We start from the raw sequence: 10,897 nt of genomic DNA, 5'->3' as shown, positions 1-10,897 counted from the left end.
CATTGCATCCTTGCATCATCTTTCTTGGTTCTTGTTTGGTTCTCTTTGTGAGTCTTAGAGCTTATGGTCATCTTGATTACAAGCTTGAGTTCATCGAAAACGGAGTTCGCATGCATCTTCTATGATGTTTTCGATGTTGGAGGTTTTGCTGATTCTTCTCGGTTGGAGGTTTCACTCCTCTTTTTGTTAGGCATACCTCCCCTACCTCTTCTTTCTATACCTCCCCTCGCTGTTTTGATACTACTCGTCATCTTGTTTCCAACAAGCTTGAGTTTGCTCAATTCGGAGCTCATATGCAGAAGTTATGGCAGTTCTTGTTTTCTTGAGTGTGGTTTTTGTCAGGGTCCCAATGGTAGTACCGTGGTACCCAGCGGTAGTACCGCTGAGGGGTCACAAGCGGAAGTACCGCTACGCAGCGGTAGTACCGGCGGTGACTCTGCAGTAGTACTACCGCTGGCTTACCAGGTCCCTACCGCGTCGATTCGAGGGGTCTTTTTCTGTGTTGGATTGTGCGGTACCTCACTGCGGCAGTAGTGCGGCAGTAACGCTCCTTAGCGGCAGTACCGCCCTTCCTCCGCGGTAGTACCGCCCGGTTCCGTCTTTCCCTTTCCCCTTCGTTCTGCGCGGCAGTACCGCCGAAGGGAGAGGTAGTACCGCTTAACCCAGCGGTAGTACCGCTGTCTACTGTGGTACTACCACCCCAAGGTTCATGTTTTGTTGCTCCTTTTCCATGTTTCTTCCACCTGAGCAGTAGTACCGCTCGTGGAGCGGTAGTACCGCTCGTGTGCGGGCTGAGCACATAATGGTTGGATTTTCCCCTCCTAAAAAAGGGGGTCTTCTTCCCCTTGAACCTTATCCTTTGAGCTCATGTTCTTCCCCCATTGTTGACCTTCTTAGAGCTTGCTAACTCTCGATCCCTCCATGGATTCTTGCTAGTTTTTGAGGGAAAAGAGAGAGGAGATCTAGATCCACATTTCCACCAATCACTTTCTTCTCTATGTGAGGGGAACCCCTTGGATCTAGATCTTGGAGTTCTTGGTGTTCTCCTTCTTGTTCTTCCTCTCATTTTCCTCCCTAGCATTAGTTGCTTCGGTGGGATTTGAGAGAGAAGGACTTGGGCACTCCGTGTGCCCTTGCCATTGCATTTGGTGCATTGGTTTGAGTTCTCCACGGTGATATGTGGAAGTTACAAGTTGAGAAGCTTATTACTCTTGGGTGCTTGGTACCCTTGAGCTTGTTCCTCTTGGGTGCTTGGGCGCCCTAGACGGTTGTTGGTGTTCGGAGCTCAATCATTGTGGTGTAAAGCTCCGGGCAAGCGTCGGGGTCTCCAATTAGGTTGTGGAGATCGCCCCGAGCAATTTGATGGGTTTCGGTGACCGCCCCCAAGGGTTGACAAAGTGTACGGGTTCGGTGACCACCCCCAAGGGTCCCTTAGTGGAATCACGGCATCTTACATTGTGCGAGGGCGTGAGGAGATTACGGTGGCCCTAGTGGCTTCTTGCGGAGCATTGTGCCTCCACACCGCTCCAAACGGAGATTAGCATCCGCAAGGGTGTGAACTTTGGGATACATCATCGTCTTCGCGTGCCTCGGTTATCTCTTACCCGAGCTCTTTACTTATGCACTTTTGTGATAGCCATATTGTTTCTTGTCATATATCTTGCTATCACCTAGTAGTTTATCTTGCTTAGCATAAGTTGTTGGTGCACATAGGTGAGCCTAGTTATTGTAGGTTTTGTGCTTGACAAATTAACCGCTAGGTTTATTCCGCATTTGTTCAAGCCTAAATCGTAATTATTTTAAAAGCGCCTATTCACCCCCCTCTAGGTGACATCCACGATCTTTCACCCTCCATGATCGAAACCCCCTCCGGCAGATCGCTGGAAAAGGCCCCAGATGGCATCTCGCGTGTACAGAAGGTTGCGGTGGTGGAAAAGTGGTTTCGTGGCTCCCCTGGATGTTTTCAGGGTATAAGAGTATATATAGGTGAAAGAAGTAGGTCGGTGGAGCTCCGTGAGGCCCACGAGGGTGGGGGCGTACCTACCCCCCTGGGCGCGCCCCCTGCCTCGTGGAAGCTTTGCGGACTTCCAGACTTGTACTCCAAGTCTCCTGGGTGATGTTTGTTCCAAGAAATATCCTCGCAAAGGTTTCATTCCGTTTGGATTCCGTTTGATATTCCTTTTCTGTGAAACACTGAAATAGTCAAAAAACAGCAATTTGCACTGGGCCTTTGGTTAATAGGTTAGTCCCAAAAATAATATAAAAGTACATATAAAAGCCCATTAAACATCCAAAATAGATAATATAATATCATGGAACAATAAAAATTATAGATACGTTGGAGACGTATCAAGCATCCCCAAGCTTAATTCCTGCTCGTCCTCGAGTAGATAAATGATAAAAAACGTAATTTTTGATGTGGAATGCTACCTAACATAATTTTCAATGTAATTTTCTTTATTGTGGCATGAATGTTCAGATCCGAAAGATTCAAGACAAAAGTTTAACATTGACATAAAAACAATAATACTTCAAGCATACTAACCAAGCAATTATGTCTTCTCAAAATAACATAGCCAAAGTAAGCTCATCCCTACACAATCATATAGTTTGTCCATGCTTCATTTTTGTCACACAAAATGCTCCCATCATGCACAACCCCGATGACAAGCCAAGCAATTGTTTCATACTTCAGTATTCTCAAACCTTTTCAACTTTCACGCAATATATGAGCACGAGCCATGGACATAGAACTATGGGTGGAATAGAATACAATGATGGAGGTTGTGTGGAGAAGACAAAAAAGGATAAAGTCTTACATTGACGCAGCTAATCAACAGGCTATGGAGATGCCCATCAATTGATGTCAATGCAAGGAGTAGGGATTTCCATGCAACAGATGCACTAGAGCTATAAATGTATGAAAGCTCAACAAAAGAAACTAAGTGGGTTTGCATCCAACTTGCTTGCTCATGAAGACCTAGGGCATTTTGAGGAAGCCCATCATTGGAATATACAAGCCAAGTTCTATAATACAAAATTCCCACTAGTATATGAAAGTGACAAAATAGGAGACTCTCTATTATGAAGATCATGGTGCTACTCTGAAGCACAAGTGTGGAAAAAGGATAGTAACATTGTCCCTTCTCTCTTTTTCTCTCATTTTTTTGGTGGGCTTCTTTGGCCTCTTTTTTCTATTTTTTCATCCGGAGTCTCATCCTGACTTATGGGGGAATCATAGTATCCATCATCATTTCCTCACATGGGACAATGCTCTAATAATGAAGATCATCACACTTTTATTTACTTACAACTCAAGAATTACAACTCGATACTTAGAACAAAATATAACTCTATGTGAATGCCTCCGGCGGTGTACCGGGATATGCAACGAATCAAGAGTGACATGTATGAAATATGAATGGTGGCCTTGCCACAAATACGATGTCAACTACATGATCATGCAAGGCAATATGACAATGATGGAGCGTGTCATAATAAACGAAACGGTGGAAAGTTGCATGTCAATATATCTCAAAATGGCTATGGAAATGCCATAACAGGTAGGTATGGTGGCTGTTTTAAGGAAGATATAAGGAGGGTTATGTGTGATAGAGCGTATCATATCATGGGGTTTGGATGCACTGGCGAAGTTTGCACCAACTCTCGAGGTGAGAAAGGGCAATGCATAGTACCGAAGAGGCTAGCAATGATGGAAGGGTGAGAGTGCGTATAATCCATGGAATCAACATTAGTCATAAAGAACTCACATACTTATTGCAAAACTCTACAAGTCATCAAACACAAAGCACTATGCATATGCTTCTAGGGGGATAGATTGGTAGGAAAATACCATCGCTCGTCCTCGACCGCCACTCATAAGGAAAGCAATCAAAGAACACCTCATGCTTCAAATTTGTCACACAACGGTTACCATACGTACATGCTACGGGACTTGCAAACCTCAACACAAGTATTTCTAAATTTCACAATTACTCAACTAGCATGACTCTAATATTACCATCTTTATATCTCAAAACAATTATCAAGTATCCAACTTCTCATAGTATTTAATGCACTATATATGAAAGTTTTTATTATACCCATCTTGGATGCCTATCATATTAGGACTAATTTTATAGACAAAGCAAATTACCATGCTGTTCTAAAGACTCTCAAAATAATATAAGTGAAGCATGAGAGATCAATAATTTATATAAAATAAAACCACCACCGTGCTCTAAAAGATATAAGTGAAGCACTAGAGCAAAATTATGTAGCTCAAAAGATATAAGTGAAGCACATAGAGTATTCTAATAAATTCCGAATCATGTGTGTCTATCCAAATGGTGTGTACAGCAAGGATGATTGTGGTAAATTAAAAATCAAAGACTCAAATCATACAAGACGCTCGAAGCAAAACATATATCATGTGGTGAATAAAAAAATAGCCTCAAGTAAAGTTACCGATAGACAAAGACGGAAGAGGGGATGCCTTCCGGGGCATACCCAAGCTTAGGCTTTTGGTTATCCTTGAATTTTACCTTGAGGTTCCTTGGCCATCCCCAAGCTTAGTCTCTTTCCACTCCTTGTTCCAAAATCCATCAAATCTTTACCCAAAAATTTGAAAACTTCACAACACAAAACTCAACAGAAAATCTCATGAGCTCCGTTAGTATTGGAAAACAAATCACCACCTTAAGGTACTGCAATTAACTCATTATTTATTTATATTGGTGTTAAACCTACTGTATTCCAACTTCTCTATGGTTCATACCCCCGATACTAGCCATAGATTCATCAAAATAAGCAAACAACACACGAAAAACAGAATCTGTCAAAAACAGAACAGTCTGTAGCAATGTGGAGGTTTCGAATACTTCTGTAACTCCAAAAATTCTGAACAATTAGGAAGACCTAAATAATTTGTATATTGATCTACTACCGTTGGAATTGGTATTTTATTGCTCTCTGATAAAAAATGAAAATTATTCTCGTGAGCGCATACTTTCTGTTTTTTCAGCAAGATCAAACAACAATCACCCAAGAAGATCCCAATGGCTTTACTTGGCACAAACACTAATTAAAACATAAAAAACACAATCATAACAGATGATAGATGATTTATTTATTACTAAACAGGAACAAAAAGCAAGAAACAAAAATAAAATTGGGTTGCCTCCCAACAAGCGCTATCATTTAACGCCCCTAGCTAGGCATAAAACAAGAATAGATCTAAGTATTGTCATCTTTTCCCTTTTGGTGATAAAGGGAGACTTTCTTATCTTCCTATTTTGTGAAAGCACATGGCCATTAATTGTAGAAGAAAGATTAAGCACACTACAAAAATTTGCATCTAAGCTAACCTTCATCTCTTTGATAATTTCATTTTGATAAAAGCACAAAAAAGAGGTGGATTCAACTTTTTCACTCATGGGGTGCCCAAATATAGCTTTCATCTTTTCATATGTATCGATGGCATAACCCTCAATAAAACCTTCTTCAAAGATAGAATCTAAAACTTGCTTGAAAGAAGAGGGCAAGCCAACATAAGAGCTTTTTAAGTATATCTCAATTTGATATTTGGGTACATAGCTGGCTCGGATCCTTAACAGTCTATCCCAAGGATCTTTCAAAGATTCATCAAGCAAATAACGGAAGATTCCGGGGTCATCTTCATCAAAATTATCTAAACTCTCATTGATAACCCCGGTAGGACTTTCCATAGCATCATTATTTATGAGCTTAGAAATGATCGAGGGGTTATCCAAGGTATTAAAACCCGGGAAACCCTTAATCCCTTTGGTTCGGCCATAGCGATAGAAAGGAAATTTTAAGAAAACAAGAGGATGATGAGAGAAAACAAAGGTGAAGTGGGGGAGAGGAAAACGAGAGGCAAATGGCAAATAATGTAATGCGAGGGATAAGAGTTTGTGATGGGTACTTGGTATGTCTTGACTTGAGCGTACATCTCCCCGGCAACGGCGCCAGAAATCCTTCTTGCTACCTCTTGAGCATGCGTTGGTTTTCCCTTGAAGAGGAAAGGGCGACACAGCAAAGTAGCGTCAGTATTTCCCTCAGTTTTTGAGAACCAAAGTATCAATCCAGTAGGAGACTACATGCAAATCGCATAGTACCTGCACAAACAATCAAGAACCTTGCAACCAACGCGGTAAAGGGGTTGTCAATCCCTTCAGGGCCACTTGCAAAAGTGAATCTGATAAAGATAATAAGATAAATGTTTTTGGTATTTTTGTTATATAGATTGGAAAGTAAAAATTGCAAAATAAATAGTGACAGAAATTGGCAAATTGACGGGAAACTAATATAATGTAAAATAGACCGGGGGGCCATAGGTTTCACTAGTGGCTTCTCTCATGATAGCACATATTACGGTGGGTGAACAAATTACTGCGGAGCAATTGATAGAAAAGCGCATAGTTATGGGAATATCTAGGCATGATCACGAACATAGGCATCACGTCCGCGTCAAGTAGTCTGAAACGATTCTGCATCTACTACTATTACTCCACACATCGACCGCTATCCAACATGCATCCAGATTATTAAGTTCATAAGAACAGAGTAACGCATTAGGCAAGATGACATGATGTAGAGGGATAAACTCAAGCAATATGATATAGACCTCATATTTTTATCCTTGATGGAAACAATACAATATGTGCCTTGTTGCCCCTGCTGTCACTGGGAAAGGACACCGCAAGATTGAACCCAAAGCTAAGCACTTCTCCCATTGCAAGAAAGATCAATCTAGTAGGCCAAACTAAACCGATAATTCGAAGAGACTTGCAAAGATATCAAATCATGCATATAAGAATTCAGGGAAGAATCAAATATTGTTCATAGATAATCTTGATCATAAACCCACAATTCATCGGATCTCAGCAAACACACCGCAAAAAGTATTACATCGAATAGATCTCCAAGAACATCAAGGAGAACTTTGTATTGAGAACCAAAGAGAGAGAAGAAGCCATCTAGCTAATAACTATGGACCTGAAGGTTTGTGGTAAACTACTCACACATCATCGTAGAGGCTATGGTGTTGATGTAGAAGCCCTCCGTGATCGAATCACCCTCCGGTAGATCGCAGGAAAAGGCCCCAGATGGCATCTCACGGGTACAAAAGGTTGCGATGGTGGAAAAGTGGTTTCGTGGCTCCCCTGGATGTTTTCATGCTATACGAGTATATATAGGCGAAAGAAGTAGGTTGGTGGAGCTCCATGGGGCCCACGAGGGTGGGGGGCGCGCCCCTGCCTCGTGGAAGCTTCGTGGACTTCCAGACTTGTAATCCAAGTCTCCTGGGTGATGTTTGTTCCAAGAAAGATCCTCGTGAAGGTTTCGTTCCGTTTGGATTCCATTTGATATTCCTTTTCTGCAAAACACTGAAATAGGCAAAAAAACAACAATTTGCACTGGGCCTTTGGTTAATAGGTTAGTCCCAAAAAAAAATAAAAGTGCATATTCAAGCCCATTAAACATCCAAAACAGATAATATAATATCATGGAACAATAAAATATTATAGATACGTTGGAGACATATCAACGGCCCGTCTGAATTTCAGCCTGTGGACGATCCACATTGTAAATGGGCCACCATTTCGGCCTGCTAAGACCAGTGGGTTATTTGGCACAGTCAGGGCCCAATCTTACTTTCGTCCTATTAAAGGCCGATGTTTTTATGGGCTCGAGATATTTACACATGTAAACAGCCTATTATTATTGAGGGCCCAAATTATGTTTAGGCGTGTTAAAGGCCCACTATGTGCATAGGCCTACCAGAAAAGTTTGAAAGCTTATGCTGATTTAGGCCCATATATTTTTAGTGGGCTACATGCAAATTTCGGCCCAGAATCGTTTTTAGCCTAATTGGAATGGGTTCGACGAATGTTGGCATGTTGGGCTCCTACGAAGCTTTCGGCCAAACATTACTAAGATAAACCTACACTATACAAAAATAGCATCGTAATTACTGCAGCCTTTGGGAGCATCATAAATGTTGTATCACAACAAAATAAATTCCAACCATACAACAAAAGGCCTGTTGGCATAAAGTTTACAGTCCTTGCAGATAAAGCACCATCAGATGTATAGAAGCACAAATCATTTGACCTGAGTGCTTATGTTCAGGCTATAGAATCTAATGGAGCAACACAATCTTCCCATTTTTCCGCCATTGCTCTTGAACAACGAAGCAAATGTCTGATAGTCTGATTTCAAAACCATTCATATCTTCACGACATTTGTCAACCACTATTTTTGTTTTCGACTCAACATCCATTAGGGATTGGACTTGTGTCTGGAGCATAGATATATCACTCTGTCTAGCCGGAAGATTTTGTTCAGTAGGCGATTTGGACGAGGTTACCTTGGCAACCAACCCGGAATTACGCAAGAAGGTGCTGTTTGCACTGTTAGTGGAGAGATACTGACGCACTACAGCAAGAGGTGACATTATGCCTGTGGTAGCCTCATCACCTTTAGGTGGTTGTGGCTATTCAATCATTTGTTCCATAGCTTGCTGAAAGTTTGAACTTGTAGATCAGTGTACCAGATAAGTTACTAATGAGACAAAAACAAACAAAGTAGGTTTCAGGTTTATACATAACTTATTTTGGTGAACTACAGTAATACATTAGCATGTATTGTAGTGCCAGCTACATAATAAAATCACTTTTGGAACATATGTCCATGTAGCATGCCTAATGTATTGTCTATTTCCTAACATTCATTGACATCTAAGGGTAAAGAGACATGGTTTAAAGTAGGATGAAAATAGTATGATATCTTTCATATCATGGGCAAACAGATATAAAACAAACAGGCTATTGTATCATTGTGTGCGCACGTGAACATCAAAACTAGATTACAGATCAAGACCAAAAGAATATCCTTCATGTCTTTTAAACCATGTAAGGTGAAATGATACGTTAAGACAAATGTGTATAAAAGTGAACAGAGTAACTAATATTGGCTGCAAACCAAGCAGTTAAATGAACATATCACAGTACCAATCAGTTCAAAGGCAGGAGGAGTAAGGACTTACAACAGCGGCCTGAACTGGTGTGCTCATGCCCTTGATCTTGCTGGTGTGGCAATCCTTGAAGATTTGCACTGCATTCGGTTTAGGTTCTTTTTGATCTGCACGGGTTTTCCTTTGTATTTGGAACAAGCCAATATAGCTACAATAATATGGCACAAAAAAAGGAACTAGCAGCAATTTACAAGAGCCTCGCAGTGTGCAATATAGCTACGCGATCCCGTTGTCTGTTGGAATTTCACTTTAGAACGGTTGGTCTTGTTCTTCAAACAGTTAGCCTATAAGAAGATACACTTGTAAGGCACATACATAAATACAAGTTCAATATGTGGTCTGATCAAATACATATACCCTACCTGATACTTTGGACCAGACTAGTGTTTAACAAGAGCTGTGCAGTCTTCATCTGTAATATATTCCACTGGAGATGTTTGGGCGATTTCATTGTTAGCCTTGCCTTCAAAGTGAGATTTTCTAAGGTGGTACCAATACTTTCGCAGAGCAGACTAAGAAACATGAGTGCATGCTTGTTTAGTTGCATCATCTTTCGGATCCAACTTGAACCTCATCTGTTGAAAAAAGAATGTGAGTCTTATTAGGAGGAAGTTAGAAAGTATGGCACACAACAAGACAATATTACAAATTGCGATGAATAACATTACTTATGGATAAATGGTCAAGGAAGGTGTTAAACTGGGCATTGTCTTTCTCATTCCTGTACTGGATTCACGTTGGGAGGATACGTGCATGACACCTATTGGCAATGCCTGCCTCTGATACTAACTTGGCTGACTCTGTAGCATCACGTGGCCTTTTTAAACCTACCTCAAAATGGATCTCCATTTGTTACACCCACAATGCAGCTATATCTCCCACGTGTCGGGGCACGACTTAGAGGCATAGCTGCATGGTAGGCATGCCACAAGAGGGGTAATATTTACACATCCCATGTATTGAATAAGAAAGGGATAAAGAGTCGGCTTACAATCACCACTTCACACAAATACAAGTTAAACATACATCACCCATAATACAATCAAGGTCCGACTACTGAACCAAAATAAAAGAAGACAACCCCAATTGCTAGATCCCCGATCGTCCCAACTGGCCTCCCATACTAATCAATAGGAAACGAAACAACACAACGAACAAGATCTTCATCGAGCTCCCACTTGAGCTCGGTTGCGCCACCTGCACTGGTATCATCGGCACCTGCAACTGTTTGGAAGTATCTGTGAGTCACGAGGACTCAGCAATCTGCAACATCCCAAATTTTCAATTTAGAATGTTATACACTAGATCATCATTGCATATCATATTTATTGCATTTTGGTTGATCCTAGAATTTTTACGCAACTCAAGGACCCTCAGAGAGAGTTGGGGATTTTGTTATTTTCATATTTGAGTTGTCTCAAATTTTGAAAATAGGATCATTTGATTTTATTTATTTTATCATCAATTATTTCTATTACAAAAATATGAGAGAGGGAATAAAATGACTTTCCCAAAACAAAGAAATATTGAGGATTTAATAAAAAATCAAATAATATTTTATTTGCTATTTTATTTGAATTTAGTAAAAATGCGCGTTTTCAAAATTGCATTTAGGCCCCAAATAAATGTTTATCCTGTGCGGCTTGATTTTAGAAGTCGGGGAAAATTTATTTCGGGATTTTTGGAGTCCGTTTAGTAGTCCTTTTGTTTTTTCCCGAGCGTAAGTTTTTTTAAAAAACGTCTGAACCGACCTACGGGCCGTGCTAGGCTCGGACTCCCCCAGACCCAGCCTTTATAAGCCGGCGGCCCACCCTGGGCCGAAACCCTAGCCGCCCCGCCTCG

Source organism: Triticum aestivum, chromosome 2A, assembly GCF_018294505.1.
Source record: "Triticum aestivum cultivar Chinese Spring chromosome 2A, IWGSC CS RefSeq v2.1, whole genome shotgun sequence".
Classification (NCBI taxonomy): domain Eukaryota; kingdom Viridiplantae; phylum Streptophyta; class Magnoliopsida; order Poales; family Poaceae; genus Triticum; species Triticum aestivum.
This window is presented reverse-complemented; position numbering follows the sequence as displayed.